Raw genomic sequence first — 17,446 nt, forward strand, 5'->3', positions numbered from 1 at the left:
GCCTGTTTGCAGGAAAAATGTTCTCAGAGAGCATGGGCAGGTTGTTTCCAGGAGGATGCTGCAGTGTCCACTGGCTTGACTGAACTTCCATCTATCTTTCTGCACCACTTCTAAGCTGAGTTGCTTGGAAATTACTTTTGCAGAGTGGCACTACAGGAACTTTACCATGCACTGAGCACTTGAATTAGCAGTTCGGCATAACTCCAAGGGATAACATTAGCTAAAATCCCTCCTACTTAGCATATGATTTTAGGTTGGAGTCCTGCCCTACTGTTGTTTCTTAGAATAAATCCAGGAAATCTGAGTCAGTTGATGTGTACACTTTGTAGCAAACATAGCATTTGACCAAAGGCTGAAACTGTACAGGTTACTGCTGGGATTACTGCCCTTTTCTCAGAATTTCCTAGTCTAAAGGAAACTTCACTGCTGTCAAGCAGAAATACCTGAAACCAGAATAAATATATAACAACTGGCACTTGTGGGGTTAGGGCCAAGAGCCTGACCGGCAGACAGGGAAGGGCAGGAGGTGGTGAGATCCCACTCTGGTGTCTCCCTTTTTGATCCCATTTCTACATGGGGCACCTTGTGAACAAAGCCTCAGTTTCACAGTCACTGCTATCACCTTCCCATTAAGCATGGAAAGTGTTGGTGCACAGATCCTGTGACTTTTCATAAACAGAGTCTAGAGTTCAGGTAGTTATTTGATGCATTTTATGTAGCTAAAGTCATGATTTGGTGTCAGATTTAGTGATTATTTCTTTCCAGATTCTGATACTGCTTTGTGATTTGATTCTGGCAAACCAAATCCTATAATTCTGTTAAATTGTCTTTGTGGATCAGACTTCCTACACTGGAATTGTATCTACTACAGTGGTTATTCTGAATTTTGAATTACATTTATTTACAAGTGACCTGGAGATCTTCTACAATATAACTATTGTATTATAATGATCAGTGCTTGACTTTTAAGGTAATACAAAAGATTGCAATTACCAAAATCTGTCCCTTCTCCTCTAAACTAAGTAGAAAACCCAGAGAATTTTGACATAGTAGAATAATTTTGATTACATCCCTGAGGATGATTTAGCACCCCAATTACGCAGGTGTCAAAATTAAGTGAAGAGATCTTTCTTTATTAAAGACCCTGAGGAGATTTAGAAAGCAACAGTATATTATACTAAATAAAGAGAAAGAACCAAAGGACATCATGATCTATTTAATTCTTCTGACAATGTCTGCATTAACTGATCAATGCTTAGACATGCATTGCTATTTACTGTTTGATTAAGTGTCCTCACATTCACTGGCATCAGCTAATGCATCCTTAGTAAATGGAATTTATGCAAATGTTATTTCAATTACACATTTCTACATAAGTGTCAGGAACCTGCTCATATATGGAAAGCTGAGGGCAAATTCACTCTTTTTTTTTTTTTGTCTGATCGCTTTCTTGAGAGATATTCATTGAATGGAATTGGTAAATTATTGAAGTATAAAAAACTACTTTCACAATGATATCAAGAAAAGAAAACGCCCTTGTAGGATATGACTTCATGGGTTTTTTTGCATGTATTGGGTCCTTGATTTCATTAAGCATATCATAGATATATTTGAGCACTGATACTGTACGAAATGAAGTTATACTTTTAAAATGTAAAAGATGAAATTGCACTTTAAAAACATGACTATAGCTGAATATTTTTAGAAGGAAACTTTTGTTTAATTTAAATGTTAGACATCATTCCAAATACCTTAAAAAGAACTGCATACATATCACAGTAAAGAAAATTTTATTTGGCACTACTGGCTTAGACATAGCTGTGAAGCCATAAATCAGATAAAGTATGTATTTGGACACTAAATTATTTTTGGACTTGGAAAATTCCAGTAATGCTATATTTTTACAGCAGTATATTCCTGTAACCTAGGTCACAATCAAAGGATACATGTAAAGTAATTTTCTTCTGAGGAAAAGATAAATTTAAACTCCTGTTGTAAGGGGTCCAACTGTGCGTTGCACACTGCTTAAGGAATAAGGTTGTTCTCCTGATGAAAATTTTCAACAGATTTTTGTCATTGAAATCACTGCACCTAAATATGTCTTACATGTATTTCCATGCTTGCTTTCCTGGATTGTGCCATAAAGCATGCATTGTACTATTTACGTAAGAAGCAGATCTGAAAAAGAACCACACATCCTTCATCTCTCCTGTATTTTCAACAAAATAGAGAATTCCTTACTGCTGAGCTCCTTTTGGGTTTTATTTTCACAAGTATCTTTTCCTTCTGGCTCTCCAACTGTGTTTTTTACTGTCTTAGTTTTCACAGCTATCCCACTAATGCTCAGGATACTTCAGTGAGTCTCTGTCAAATTTCATTCCTCCATGTGCTCCGTCACTGAATTTAGGAAAACGTTGAACTCCATTGCCTGTGAGGGCAGTCACATTCTCTTCACTGGATCTTATGCAAACACAGAGAAAGGAATAACTTGATAATGCCACCATCCGACTCATGTACTGGGACTGATAATAACTGCAGCCACATCCTGCAGAATGACCAATTTAAAAAACATTAAAATAAAGAGAGTTGGCTTTTTCTCCTCCTAAGAATGGCCATGCTAATTTTTATTATAAAAAAAACTTCATCTAAGAAGATGAAATAAACCATGGAAAATAAGGCCAAAGTGGAGAGTGAAAGTTCATCTAATCCACTTCCTGTCAAAACCTGCAGGACTAATATTTACACTTCCTTAGAGGAATCTTGGATTAAGGACAATTTCTGAGATACACCTGACTAAACAGATTACTTTGGTCTCAAACTGGCTAGGTGGCAAATTTACAGCTCTTTGCTGAAGTCGATGTTTTGATGATACAGTTCCAGCTCTGTTTTCAGGAGGAGACATTGACTTGAGGAGTGTGTGCCTGGAATGCAGGGCTTACTTTTCCAGACCTTGCACTTAACCACCTCTGGATTGTCACACCTGTAGCAGAAACCCCATAAACTTCTCCTTTTTCTTGCAAGCAGTATTTCATATTCCTGCCATACTGGCATCTCAGCACCATTTGCATCCCTGCTCACAGAAATAGTGCCATTTCATGAAATGCTGCTTTCCATGGTGTGTAAGGGGTGCTGGATGATAACCTCACCTGTAGTGGTCAGATTCATTAACCCTCACTTCTTCTGATTAATACAAAAGTGCAGATCTCCCCAGACTATCACAGGTTTGTTTGGATCAGAGGTCTGCACAGCTGTGAGTTTCAGAAGGCAGAAGAGTGGATTCCAGGAAAGCAAAACCACCAGTGAAGGAAAAGCTAAGAATATACTTTGGGCGAAGCATGGAAGAGGGAATTGCCAATTCCTCAAATAACATTGTTTATTTAACAGTATCCTGCTGGGGGGAACTACGTAACTGCAATGACTCTGAGTAACTGTGTGTACTTATGTCATGATAATGTGATGGATTATTGTGAAAGTCTGCTCTCAAGGGAGCAATATTTGTGTCAGGCAAATACTGTCTTCTAAATAGCCCGTGGTTATCCCACACAGGGCACAATGAACAAAAAGTGTGTCTGACCAGCCAGGAGTATGTTCTTCCAAAAAAAAAAATCCCTAAATTATAATCTTATTGATAAATGCCTCTCCAAAACAATATTTCAGAATGAATATTTTTATCAAACACCAGACACTCTCACTACTAATAAATAACCTGAAGAGTACATTCCGATTTAGTATCCGTAAAAATACCAGCATTTAGCCCTAAAATCTTTTGCATTTAAAACCTTGTGAATAGTTCACAGACGATGACTGCATTTCTCTGCTTTGGCAAAGAAAGATATTCAGTCGAATATATACTTGCTTATTTATAGTTCTTTGAAAAAAATTAACAGAATTCGAAGAACAAAATGTATATGTATAACCAAGTCTCTACATTTAGCTGGTGTCTGCAATCCACAGCACATGTAAAGTAGTAGAGTAGCATTAATTAGTATTACTTAATTGCTTTTTTGTCAAATTATTGTTTTTCTTCAATCTCAGTGCCTGAGCACTGATATTCCCCAATAACCTTCCAAAGCATCAATGCAGAGACCACACTCCTCCCCACTGCTGGCTCTTTTCTACTTTCTTTTAGAATATTTGAAGGCTGAGGTAGTAGAACACAGAAAAGATTATATTTAGTCTCCTTTCCAATATAAACAGGCTTGAAGGAAGGCAGTGTAGGCTTATCCCAAAAAAAAGGTTACTTTTTGGAAAATGTTTCAACTTGCACACACTGAGTGTGAGCTTTACCAAAGACACCTTCTGTGTCTTCCGTGTCAAAGCACTAAACAGCAGATCTCCTTCCTCACATAATACCTCAGTTTCATGTTTCAGTTTACAGTCTGTCTTGATAGTTCATCCTATGCGTGATGAACAAAATTCAAACAGAACTTGAAGGGAACTGCATGAAAAAAATCCTCAAATGTCCTCTCCTATTGTTTTCCATTTTTAATGTTAAGGAAGATGTCATTGTGGTCAGACGAAAGAAAAATACAGATGCAAAAAGAGTCATTTAGAAAAGTAGTCTTAGAAAAAGCAGTTACTCAAGTGTCTGTCAAGGGGATGAGGTACAATTGTTCTGTTCCATTAATTTTTAATCACATCTGGCAATTGGCCTCAAAAATCTCCAAGACTTTATGATGCCTCAAAATGAAAAGGGCAAAATGCTCTCCTCCATCATTTTGGAAGACATCAGGGCATCTTCCAAAGCAGCCTTAAGGGCTGAATGCTAAGGGAGCTGCTTGAAGGACAGCAATTAGCCATGAGACCAGTAGCATCAGCTCATTTTTATCACAATGATACCATACCCCTGAGGCAAATACTGCTTTCAGGAGATGAAAAAATGAGAAATGACAGCATCACACATGAGACCTCAGGAATGTTAAGACTGAAGATCCCTAACTGAAATATAATAAATAGTTTTATTGTGGGGTCTTACCTTTATTTATTTAATATTTATTTATTGTTTCACCCATAAATAAACAAAATTTGTAAGTTATTTAGATCCATTCTGCCATACACCTTCTCAAGGAATTTTCTACTGGAAAAAGCCTGCACTAGCCACTAACTAAAATTTAAAATCCTAAATATATCTAGAATTTTTTTCTAAAAAGCGGAGTCTGGACTTCCAAATCTGACTTAATCTATCTCTTAAATATTCTTTAATAAAATGGGCACATAGAGTTGATAACACTTATAATAGTTTGCCACTTTAAAAACTTGCAAAGTAGTAAATGACCAAAACAACTGTCATTTCATAGCTGCCATGTACTGATATAATATTAACCATCTGTGAGCTGTACAGGTGCTTACTACGCTTGATAAGTTCAGACCAAATTAATCACTGCTTGGGCTGGAAGATATTAAGGATGAACAGGTAGGGTGAGTCCCACATTTTCCTCATGATGGAGAAGCAACTCAATTGTTGAATTTCTTCAACAATTTTTCACTATAATAATTAAAAACATTTACAGGAAACCTAAAAATATATTCATTTTATGTCTTCCTTCACAACACAACTCACAGAGTTTCACCCATTAATTTCTTCACAAGTCCTTTAATTTCTGCATGCATTACAGTATATTTGTACAACAGCTTCTTAAATAATATTGATACCATCTGTCTCTCTGGGACACTCTCCTGCCTCCCAAAACAATTTCAGAATTTACTGGCCAGTTTAAGTTGAATCTCACAGGAGGAGCCATGTCTCAAAGATATTACATTTTAGAAAAGCTGGTGCTGAGCAGAGGAAAGTATAGATAATAGCATTCCCGTAAGGGAAAGGCATTTGTGAGGTGACCCACTATGCATGCTGAGAAGCAGCAGACAGTTGGCTGCAGAGTACACAAAATTCTGCATCAACATCAGTGTCTGTACCACTTTTCTTGCAAATATTTAAGGGATGAGAGAGAGATCTGGGAAGTGACATGGAGGAGGGGAAGGACTTGTTTTCAGTGAGGTGGGGGAAAGGAATCCAAATTTGTAGGAAACCAGGCTGCACTGATGTCAGAGTTCAGAAAGCAGAAATTCATTTAGCTCAATTTTACAATTATGTCTAAGATGGAAATAAAGGTCAACCACTAGTCATTCCTGGGTAATGGGCTGTTCCAATTTTCGGCAGCTCCAGGATGACTCATGCGAGGAACACATCACTGCTGCATTCTTCGCCAGTGTTGCAGGAGTGACCACGTAATGTCCCCACAGCACAATGTCCTCACACTGCTCTCAGCCCCATCTGTCCCTCCCTCCCACTGCTTTCTTCTTTAGAAATTCCAAGAGAAAAAGATATCGAGGGGCTGTGTCACTGCATAGGAGCTCTTCAGCCTACCCCTGCTCTGAGATACATATATACTTGCCTAGGTCCAAAACATCTCCTAAAAGTAATTTGCAAGAAAGGGCCTTGGAGCATCATATTTCCCAGTCCTACAGATCTACCAAGCTCCAGAATGAATGTCTCTAGAAGAGACCACAAAAATGAGGACATAATCATGGCCCTATCAAAACATCAAGCAACCAGCAACTCCCCAAATACACATCAAATTCAACATCTCTGCAGACCCATCCACTGTTTCACAAACCATTTCACAATGAAAGGCTGTACAAGGCCCAACTTTTATCCATACCAGCCAAAAATATGTAATGCATTCACGAGAACCAAGCTTTTACTCAGCATTTTTGTGGTGTGAAGAGACAAATCTGCATAACTGTTGTCATCATTTATATTTCACTACAAAGCCAAAATCAGAACCTTGCAACAGTCAGTGATGCTCAAATGTTTAATGGCAAACTAGCTGGTGCCCTACAAAGCTTACAGTCCTCACAGACAGGCAGAAAAGGAAAGGATAAAAAATCAAAAGCATGGAGACTTACGTATGGTCATCCTACAAAGGGAGGAATTTATCTCTTGAATTAAATGCAGGAGATGTGAGCTCAGCACACTCAGAACAAGTAGAGCCCAGGACTGCCTCTCTCTGAGGGGAGTGCTCTAATTCTTGGGCTATTATGCAAGAGGAAGATAAGTCACATCCATCTTCTAATGAGTAAAACCCAACTGTGTGGATGGAGCTGCCAGCATTTATTTCCTATTGTTCCTCTATAATCCCAGTGGAAGAGGCATTTACTTGGATGAGGCAGACTGAATCATCCTTGGGTGGGTGGGTGGGTGGGTGGATGGATGGATGGATGGATAGATGGATGGAGAGGGGGGAACACATCTTCTTCCTCAGATCTTCAGTAAGCAACTGCTGCTCTCCTTAGACTGTACAAGCAGTTGTGACAAATTTACTGGACCATCTGCTTAACCCCAGGTACCTAAATCTTGAATTAAATGGAGTGGCTTTTCCACAATCTTTCTAGCAAATGCCATTGTTTCTTGGTTTTTCAGACAAATACCATGGTATTGCTAATTACAGTGGGCCTGACTTTCATCTGGAATAAATTAGTGTTGTTGCTGCCAATGACTGACCTAGAAAATCTATGTAAGACTGCAAGATCCTTGCAAGAAAATAAGTGTGTTAGGTGGGGCATTGTTGCTAGGAAGACCTGTTGCTGAATGTTTTAATCCAAAAGATTAAAAACATTATTTTACATTATGGTCTCTGACTTAGCACAGCAAACAACCTCCAAAATTGCAATCTAGTAACTGTGCCTTTGTCCTTACTTGCCATCAATGGCAGACTCTTTCATCTTTCTTTTTTTTTTTTCAAAATTATCCAGAAAAATACAATAGAACAGACCCAGGAACCAAGCACTTTTTAAAAAGTAGAACATAATTTAATCTTTAATCTTTTAATCAGAGAATAATAATAATTTAATTTAATCTTAATTAAATTAAATCTTTTAATCAGAGAACAAAAAAGCATGGGTTTTCTCTGACTGTCGACTTCTTGTAATTTCACTGAAGATAAATATTTAGATAGCAGCCAATGGGCTATTTAATTGTCAGGAACTATTATATTTAAAGAAAGTGCTAGAAATTTTCAGACTTGTTTTCCTATGTGTGTTGACAACCCATTCCCATCATTTGCCTTCTGTATGACATCTAAATACAATCACTGCTGTAATTTGTAAATTGTTAATATTAGAACTGTAGGGATGGCCATGCTTTCAGTTGTACATAAAAAAAAGACAGCTTTTACAGCAACATCTGGCTGACCTTCACTACTTTTCCATCCATTATTTGTACTCCTCCTCCTTCTCCTTGGCCTATTTTTTTCCTGTTGTGCCCTGTCTGATTTCATCCAGGAAGCTGCACACCCTGACAGCTCTTGGCTGGCTCCTGTGATACTCATAAACCATGAGACAAATAAACACAGGGGGAAAGGGCAAAACCAAAGCAGGAGGAGATCTGGCAAACCTAGATATGTGAATCCTCCAGCTGTGCACATAATCAGTCCATGGCACCATGTGAACCGAGACACAGCATCCTGCTTACTCCTTCCATCCTCTCCCCTGCTCAGTTTGTGTGAAAATCAAAGTTCTTCAGGTTAGGACCAAAACTTCTCATAAACCTGACCAGCACTCACAGAAATAGGACTGGCAATGGGACAGCTGTTTGCTAAATGACACAGTCCTCTGTCAGGAACTAGCCCATAGTTCTGACAAATGCACAATGGGTAGAATAAGGGTGTAAGAGTTCAATTTCAGGAGCTATTCTCAGTACTATTTACTCTTTAGGGGAAGCTTTTCACATTGCAGCTTATCTAAGTGTCATATAAATTCTATATTAATATCTAGTTCAAAGAGATCCTGAGAAGTGTTACTACTTGGAACTTCAGATCTCTGGAGGAAAAGCACCCTGAAGGTATGTAATAACTGGAATTGCATGGATAGAGTCTCCAGTTGGTTACCAGTGAAGTTACAGATTAGATACCTGGTTAACATATGCAGCAAAAGAAGTTGAGTAAGAAATGCATGTATCAGTAGAAATGTATTTAATGACTTTATCAGCATTTGTCAAATTCTGTTGGGTTTTAAGTACAGCCTCAGAAACACCCCCAAAAGGATCAAAAGAACGTTATTTCTCATATCAGAAAAATAATTCTACACAGAGAATAAGAAAATGAAACAACTTCTTACGAAGAAAAATGACCTTGTAAGATGATGCAGCTCTGAACCAAATTACACACATTCTACTAATCAATAAAATACAGTTGTCATGGCAACAATGACATGAAAAAGTGAAATACAGAGGTCTGTCTTACATAAACACATACACATACCAATATGTTATGTGAACTTCTGTAATCTAGCAATGACTTCAAGGAAAAATATGTTTTTACAAAAGAACACATATTTTCCCAGGCTTGATAGAGTCTTGTGTAAGAGCTTTTATGAGATTTTAGACAAGTTGCATTTTGTTTGGTAGTCTTTGTTCTTGTTCTTTCTTTTTTTTTAACTGGAAAATAAACATTTCAAAAAAACTGCTTTCAGTGAAAATTTATTCTTGCTATAAAAGTGATTTAAAACAGTGACAACTGGATGGGAGTTAAAACTCAATCAAAGCATTTGAATATTGATCCTGAACATAGTTTAGACTAAAAAAAATATTGAATTTGTAGATCCTATCTGTATTATATTATGCAGACTTTAAGGGACAAGCTCTGAGTACAAAGACTAAATAAGAAAGGATTTTCTTTTCACAAGTCTTACAATTCTCATTGTATGTGTTTTTCACCTGCAAGCTCAGTTCTGCTGCCTTATTCAACAACTGTTATAATCTCAGTGATCTGAGTGTAACGAATCAGAGCAGGATGTTATTAAGCATGACTATATGTGATACCAGCCAGCCCCCCTCTAATCTCTGATTTTGTGTTTAATTTTAATTAAATTATTTCATAGCTTACCACCAGAACCTCTCAGTACATGTGCAGGCTTCTGGTACAGGCTGTTTCTTTTGCTGTAGCTAAATAAAGCACAGGTGTCCCAGAAATGTTCACAACTTCTTGCCCCTTTTTGCAAAAAACGTGGACAATACCTTCTGGTCACAGGACACCACCTCATGGCTCCCTAAATTACTGCTTATGTTTCACCCACCTGTGTACTCAGCCACCTGGAGCTGGCAGATACTTTCCCAACTTGGATGCCATAGCAACCAGGGCTGAATAATCAAGGCAGAACTATAGATGTCTATTGAATTTGCTCAGGAAGTTCGTGGGGACAATACAAATGTAATATAAATAAATAATATGAAGCATGAGGATGTTTGACTGCTGCCTTAGAGGTCTGCAAGCATGCTCATTATAAGTACCAGGCTTTCAAGACTCTATTTTCTGAAAGATGGTTTTCAAACAATTTTTAAAAATAAACTGGTTTAGCTCATTTAGCATCTAAGTTCACTGAAAAACTCCACTGGAGATATTCCACTGAGATCTGCCTCCTAATTTTCAGTTCAGTTAAAAAATGAAGCTAACTCATTATACAGCTGTCTCAAATATTCTTGTAACTGCAAAGCCATGGTGTTTTTACAAATAACTGAGAATATGGGATGGTATTTTCAGGTATGTACAAGCAATTATAATCCAAACAAAATAGTGTCTTCATTTCTCATTGGGTTAAGTGATGAAAAGACTGACTGCTATGTGTGATTACCTCTATTAATTTGGATGTATAAATTAGACATGTTCCTGCAGGCCTATGGAGATTAAATGCACTATGTAAGTGCTAAATATTAACATGAATCTACATTTTGAATTCAGTGGCTCAGAAGCACAAGAGAGGTGTACATCATTGTGCCTCTATCAACCACATTCACATCTGCTTATCTTGTGTACATATTCTTGCAAACCAAATTAATACAACAGAGATGCTCATGCACGTCATTAGCCACTGGTGGAGGGATGCGACAAATTAAACATCTCCTGAACAAATCTTCTAAATCTTCTGCCCGGAGAAGTTGTGGATGCCCCATCCCTGGCAGTGCTCCTCATTGGGTAGGGCTTTGAGCAACCTGATCTAGTGAACGGTGTCTCTACCCATGGCAGGAGTTTGGAATTAGATAATCTTTAAGGTCCCTTCCAACCCAAACCATTCTATGCATCTATTAGTCATTTGAAACCTTCTTCTGTGACAAGTGAGGGCCCATCCCCTGCTTTTGGTGCAGCAGCTGGGATGTGCAGACACAGGAGAGATGCAGAAAGAGCAATGCCTCAATGCTATGCTCTGCTGTGCTGGAAAAGAAGACACAGAGGTTCTTTTTGGAACTGGAGTTTAGGTACAGAAACGGGGGCCCCAAGGACATGGGCAGCAGAAAGTAGGTGCAGTCTCCAAGTATTTCCCTGAAACTAAACCAGTGGAGACCATGTTGTGACTTTTCAATGGCACAAAAGTGCTCATGGCTGGCAAAGGACTGCCATTTGCAGTTTTTGTCCCTGCTCAAAGCCTGTATAACAAGTGCTAAAGCACATAGTGCTCCTATTTCCCATAAAGTCACCCCCAAATGGAAAGCGACATGTCACACTGAAGGGGTGAGTTCAGCATCACTTCTCCCAGCAACACCCCATGAAGATGCTCCAGCCACCAACCCCTTTTGCAGGATTGCTGGTTCCCAGGCTCCTTCTGCCTAAACTTTGGCTGCACTGGCAGATTTCAAGAACTGAGACACCCCTAATTAGTGATTTCACAAGCCCTTCCATTCATTTGCAATTCAGTAGCTCAATTCCACCTTTTAGAGACATCTACCAGTGGTTTTACCATCTCCACAGAAGTTCCCTTCATCAACCCTTTCCTTTTGTCTATAATGTCCACAGATATAAGAGAAAATTTTATGTGACACAGAATGATTCTGTTTTACTGAGTCTACTTGCCTTCAAAAGCATCAATAAATCAACAAAGCAGAGGTAATTAAGGAACAAAAACAATGCTAAGGGCTTGATTTAAATACATAAACCCTGGAACATTCAGGACTCAACCTCAGCCCATCCTGTCTGTCCCTGGGCAAAATGTTTAAACAGCAAGTGAGCTTATCTCTTCTAGATGCGTTTGGTGGACGGAAACTGAATTTAATGTAGCTTCCCTGTATTTTATCTGCTTACATCAGAACCGTATTATTATTTTAACCTTACAATGACTTAATTAAAGTAATGTCCAAGCAAAAAAAAAAAAAAAAAAAAAAAAAAAAAAAAAAAAAAAAAAAAAAAAAAAAAAAAAAAAAAAAAAAAGCCTGGGTGGCCTGAATATTATACCTCCATATTTTTTTATGAGGTGACCTTTCTGAGTTCAAGAAACCATGTTTGATCACTGGTTTTGGGTGGGAGTTTTGCTTGTAAGGATTATGAGTGCATTACAAGGAAAGCCTACTTGATTTATGCATAATTTTTCTCTGAAGGTACAAAACAAGTAGCCATCAACTTAATGCTACTTAATGCTGAAGGCTTTAAAGGGTCACATAAAGCCATCCTTTCTACGGAACAGCAAACAATCACGATTCTAGGTTAGGGTTATAAATGTCTAAGTAAATCACTTATGCATTGCATTCAGCTGGCCCTCACTCTGAACTCATTTAGCACATAAGAGTTTGGTTGTTGCCGTTTGTCTTGCGCAGACATTCAGTGGGTGGTTCATAATGTTCCACAGCCTACAGTGCTCCTTTTTTTTTTTGTTTAATCTAATTTACTGTTTTTATCAATATCTGATAAGAAAACAAGAGGCAGCTGTAGTTCTACCACCCTCCTTGTGCTTGTCACGTGCTATATTACAAAGTACAAATGGACAAAATTTGTTCAAAAATGGGGTAATACGGCAACATGTCTAAAATATGGTCTAAGATATTTTATTTGTAAGAACTTGCATGCTCAGGAAGGCCCTTTTGTGGTGGCCACATGAAAAATTATTCCATGTAACGAAGAGATTTAAGAGCTGACTAATAAAAATGTAGGGACTGCATGGGCAGCAGACTAAAGGGCTGGAGCCTGACCACACCACCCTACCAATCCCTACTAAAGAGGAATGATTAGTGGCTAAAAGTCCTCAAACACGCTCCAGATTACTAGGAGAATGCAGTCCTATTGGATGGAAAGACAAACTTGAATCAGCTCAGACCACTCTTTTGCCCTCCTGCCCAAATTCAAGATTAAAGGGAGACACTGGACTTACAGCAGAGTTGTTTACCAGCATCCTCTCTCTAAAGGAAGAGAGACCCCATCAAGAACCCTTTGATAAAGACAGATCTAAAAAAAGTAACTGGGACATTAAATTTGTTCTGGATCATCAGGCAGTTCAGTGGCATAACCAAGGAAGGTACCAAGGTAATTGGTACCTTCCTCTGGAATCCATGGCACTACCCACTGTCCTCTTGAGTTAGATATGCCAAAAGGCAGGAAAGGTTCAAACTAAATTAATGAGGAGAAAAAGCAGCTATGCCTCTGTGAGGATGCTGACAAGGAACAGTTCTGTGGGAGGATAACCAAAACACATAGTGTCTGAGAAGGAAGTGAAGGAAATTAAGAAAATAGAAAAAGTAACAACTAATCTAAATTTCTGTAAACTTACAAATCAAAATCAGAGGTCAACACATGAGTAAAAACAAAATGTCTGATAGCCATAAGAACATCCTCAAAACACAGAGACAGAAAATGAGTGCACATCAAGATTGCATGAGGAGCAGTGAGAACGAAGTACCTGAGTAGGCTGAATGATAGTGCACATCAGGATGCTGTCCAGAAGAGAGGTAATGCTGAGTTTATTCTTAGGATACTGTTCAAGCACAGTGCTTATCTGCTCCTACTGCACTGATAAAAATACTTGGTAAATATAGGATACTTCCTCAGCAGTTAGGGTACATTACACAATTTTCTCTTTCTTTCTTTTCTTTTTCTCTTTTCTTTCTTTCTTTCTTTTCTTTTTCTCTTTTCTTTCTTTCTTTCTTTTCTTTTTCTCTTTTCTTTTCTTTCTTTCTTTCTTTCTTTCTTTCTTTCTTTCTTTCTTTCTTTCTTTCTTTTTCTTTCTTTCTTTCTCTCTCTCTCTTTCTCTCTTTCTCTTTCTCTTTCTCTTTCTCTTTCTCTTTCTCTTTCTCTTTCTCTTTCTCTTTCTCCTCTTTCTCTTTCTTTCTCTCTCTTTTTCTTTCTGTCAGTGAAAAATGTCTTGACTGTACTAAGTGGTTATGTCTGGGAAATTGAATGTGAAGGGGGACACACACAATAATTTTTCCTTTCCCCAAGTTTGTCATGTAATCCTGCATTGGCATTGTAATCATTAGTAGAGGACCCTGTGAAGAGCCTAAAGGGTACCAAATGAAGTAGTATTGTCAACTGAAAAATCCATTTTCCTTTCCACTCTTGTCAACACAGTAGCAGTGTACTTACTGACTAAAAACTATATCCCCCACCCTTTCGTTTCATCATATGAAAATCTTGGCACTCGTTCCCTGCAACATGAAAGCAAATGCCTGTAGACATGCCTGGTATATAACAAGTGCCTGTCATGCTGTGATGTGAGCTGAATTGATTTGAAGGCAAACACCTTGACAGACAGGCCATCAGAGCACACACAAAAATAACAGAGAGATAAATGAATAACACTGATGTACAGCATATCCCTGTTGTTTCTAATGTTCTTGGCAAACTCTTTATTCCATATAAATAAAAAAATCACAGGAATTGAGGCTATTTTAGCAACAAACATCAGAAAAAACAGTATCATCACCCTAGCATACTAATCTCTTGTGCTAAAGAGGGACAAGCTGTTTCTGCAAGCCTCACACACTGAAAACAGACTTTCCCCAGACCTTTCACAAAGTCTTTCCTCCCTCTTCAGTAACAGCACACACTATCAGCCAAGCTTTTAGCAGGTTACAGAGACCTGTACCCATTTCTGTCCATTCCTCTTCAAACCTCTGCAAATCATGATTTCCAAAATGTGCCTGGCAGTAGTGGAAGCACAACTTGTAACACTCAGCTTGCTGAGACCCAGAAAAAAGCAGCAAACCTCTGGCTGCGTGCAGTAGCAGATGCAGCAGTAAGACACGTCCAGCATGGTCCCTTCAAAAGGTGCCAATAACCCCAACCAGAACAGGATGTCAGGATAATGCAAAGAATTCACTTTTTGCCCCAGTTGTCCCTGCCATCAGTCACTGTGACCCCTCCTCCTAAGTAAATGAAATCAATCAGCAGGGATTTCTGTAAAATACATAAAACAGTCATCTTCCAGACTCTACCAGAAGATAAATGGTTCCAGACATTGGACTGCAGCCATTTTCCCACACATGCTACAGTGTTTTGTCATCCATATTGGGCCATAATAGTGAGTGGGTTTTACTTTTTGTTTTTTTTTTCTCAGTCAGCAGCCAATGCTTCTGCTTCTAACTCGTACACTAAAACCACAGCAACAAGAGTAATTTTTCTGTACAATTTGTAATAGAACAGTTTCACTCCCAATCAGACAGTCTGGGGTCTTGTACAGAACTTTGACACTTCTGCGACAGATATGATCTTATTACTCTCAGCTGGAGCTCCACAAACCTTTTTAGGATTAAAGCATATCACCCCAAATACAAGCCACTGAAGTGAAAAAACCATGAAATTAAGAGCAATGCAAACCTTATCTGAGAACCTGCTAACAAGAAATAATACGATTGCTTACAATATCTCACGCTGGCTTTTGTGCTAATTCCAAAGAAGAATACAAGTATATGACAAAAGATGCATCACAGTGTGAGTTTTCAATTAATTTTAACATATTTTCAATCAAGTCCTTAATAATCTGTTAACATAAAATGCACTTTAGAAAGAACCATGGGGCTTTTTCATTATTAAGAAATGTGCAACCAAATTCTATCCTTAATTAAATCAGGAGTAATTTTATTAACTACAGTAGACTTAAACCTGACTTACATCAGTGTAACTGAGGGTAGGATTTAGCCCCGGGGTGTTTATACACTGTAGTTCCAGTTAGTTTAGATCTATTTGGGTGGGAACTCCTTTCCCCTTTCCAGAAAAAATATTCTTGCCTACCCTTTTTCACCTCACAGCTGGGGCCAAAACAGCCTTTTCTTCTAAGATATTTTTCTGAAAGGTTACGAATAAATCTTATCCTCGATTGGAGGTGACCTTATTAAATAAAAACAATGCTCTGAAGTAAGGGGCACCAGCAGCTTTAAAGTTTGTTTACAAGTTTTGAAACATGCCACCTCAAACAGATAAGCTTATTTACATCTTACAAATAAATAAAAACTTCAAGTAAAAGCTATTTAATACAGGAGCTACGTATGTCTGTTCAAAGCTGAAAAGCCCTTTCAAACAGTATTAGCTGTTGTATTAAACATCCCTGTTCCAGTATAGACACTTACTGTCCACAGATATCCTTGGGCTCCACTGCACCTCTGAACCAAAATCACTTTCCTCTTTACTTCATTTTCTGCTCTCTTGAAATCGGATTCCCAGTTCCTGACAGATGGCTCCTCTGTCACCGAGCTCTGCTTCCGCCTCCTTATCGCTGCCAGCTAATACTTCCACAATGCTTAGCTGTTGTCTGTGGAGCTGTGCTCTACATCATTTCTACTCTGATCAATGCTCCGCTTGGTTTTAGGTTGTTCCTAGTCCCGCCTCCTCCTCTTGAAGAAACGAAAACTCACAGCTGGATTTTCTATAAATCATCCCTTTTAAGAGTAGCTGGGTAAGTATGGCAAATGCTACAGCTAAGACTTGCTGCTCTATTTGAAACTTCAAAAACAATTCCTCATCTTAATGATGCACACATGAAAGTTAATCATGTACTAAAATCACTAATACTGAAAAATAGTGGCCAGATAATTGTGACCTTCAGGGCTTAGATGCTGATTAATGTAATACAAAACTCCTCTCTGTTCCACGGGGAAAATATGGCAAAACCTTCTGCCTCGGTGAACTGCTTTATAAAGTGCTGTGCTTTAAAAAGGAGCTTGTTCATTCTTACAAAGATAAATTTACATTTGCAATACAGAGCTTTCTGACAGACCAGCCCAGTGTACACAGTGTTTAGGCTAGCAGCCCTAAGCTTGAAAGAGACTTTACCATCACAGCAGCTCTTCTAAATGTGGGCAGGAAATATTTTTATTTTCTGCACAGCACTAAGTGCACTACACAGCGCTGAGCTCATTACCATGTTTAACAAAGCATGGAGTATAAAAGCAAGGTGGCACCATAAAACCAGCACTATGAACTTTTTCCCACGAAAACAGCAAAACAGAGCTGAGTTTCTGTAAACTGTTAATTGTTCTAATCGTCCACCTTCCAGATCTTCTTAAGAAACTGTGCTGTGGAAATGAAAAATGACTGGACAGATCTGGATACAGTCTGAATAGGCTGCAAAATCCTGGTGTTTTCTCTTGGATTGTTCTATGGTGAGAGCTGCATTCCAGCTAAAGTATGGTCAGGGCTAAAACAACTCCTTCCTTACTAACAGCTGCCTGTGTCCTGGTGGCCCGTGAGTTCCCCTG

The 17,446-nt window shown here is 38.4% G+C and overlaps 1 protein-coding gene across 6 annotated transcripts in view; it reads right to left on the reverse strand.

Moving 5' to 3' along the window:
* Nucleotides 1-17,446, reverse strand: part of STARD13 (StAR related lipid transfer domain containing 13) — a 303,442-nt gene that overhangs the window by 55,783 nt on the left and 230,213 nt on the right. The window contains exon 1 of one of the 6 annotated variants that reach the window (XM_068181989.1): nt 16,319-17,336. The exons of the other annotated variants lie outside the window; for them this stretch is intronic. The gene's annotated coding sequence lies outside the window, so the exon portion shown is untranslated. Of the gene's footprint in view, nt 1-16,318; nt 17,337-17,446 lie in introns of those variants that run through there. 6 annotated transcript variants of the gene reach the window in all.

Source organism: Anomalospiza imberbis, chromosome 2 (assembly GCF_031753505.1).
Source record: "Anomalospiza imberbis isolate Cuckoo-Finch-1a 21T00152 chromosome 2, ASM3175350v1, whole genome shotgun sequence".
Taxonomy (NCBI): Eukaryota; Metazoa; Chordata; class Aves; order Passeriformes; family Viduidae; genus Anomalospiza; species Anomalospiza imberbis.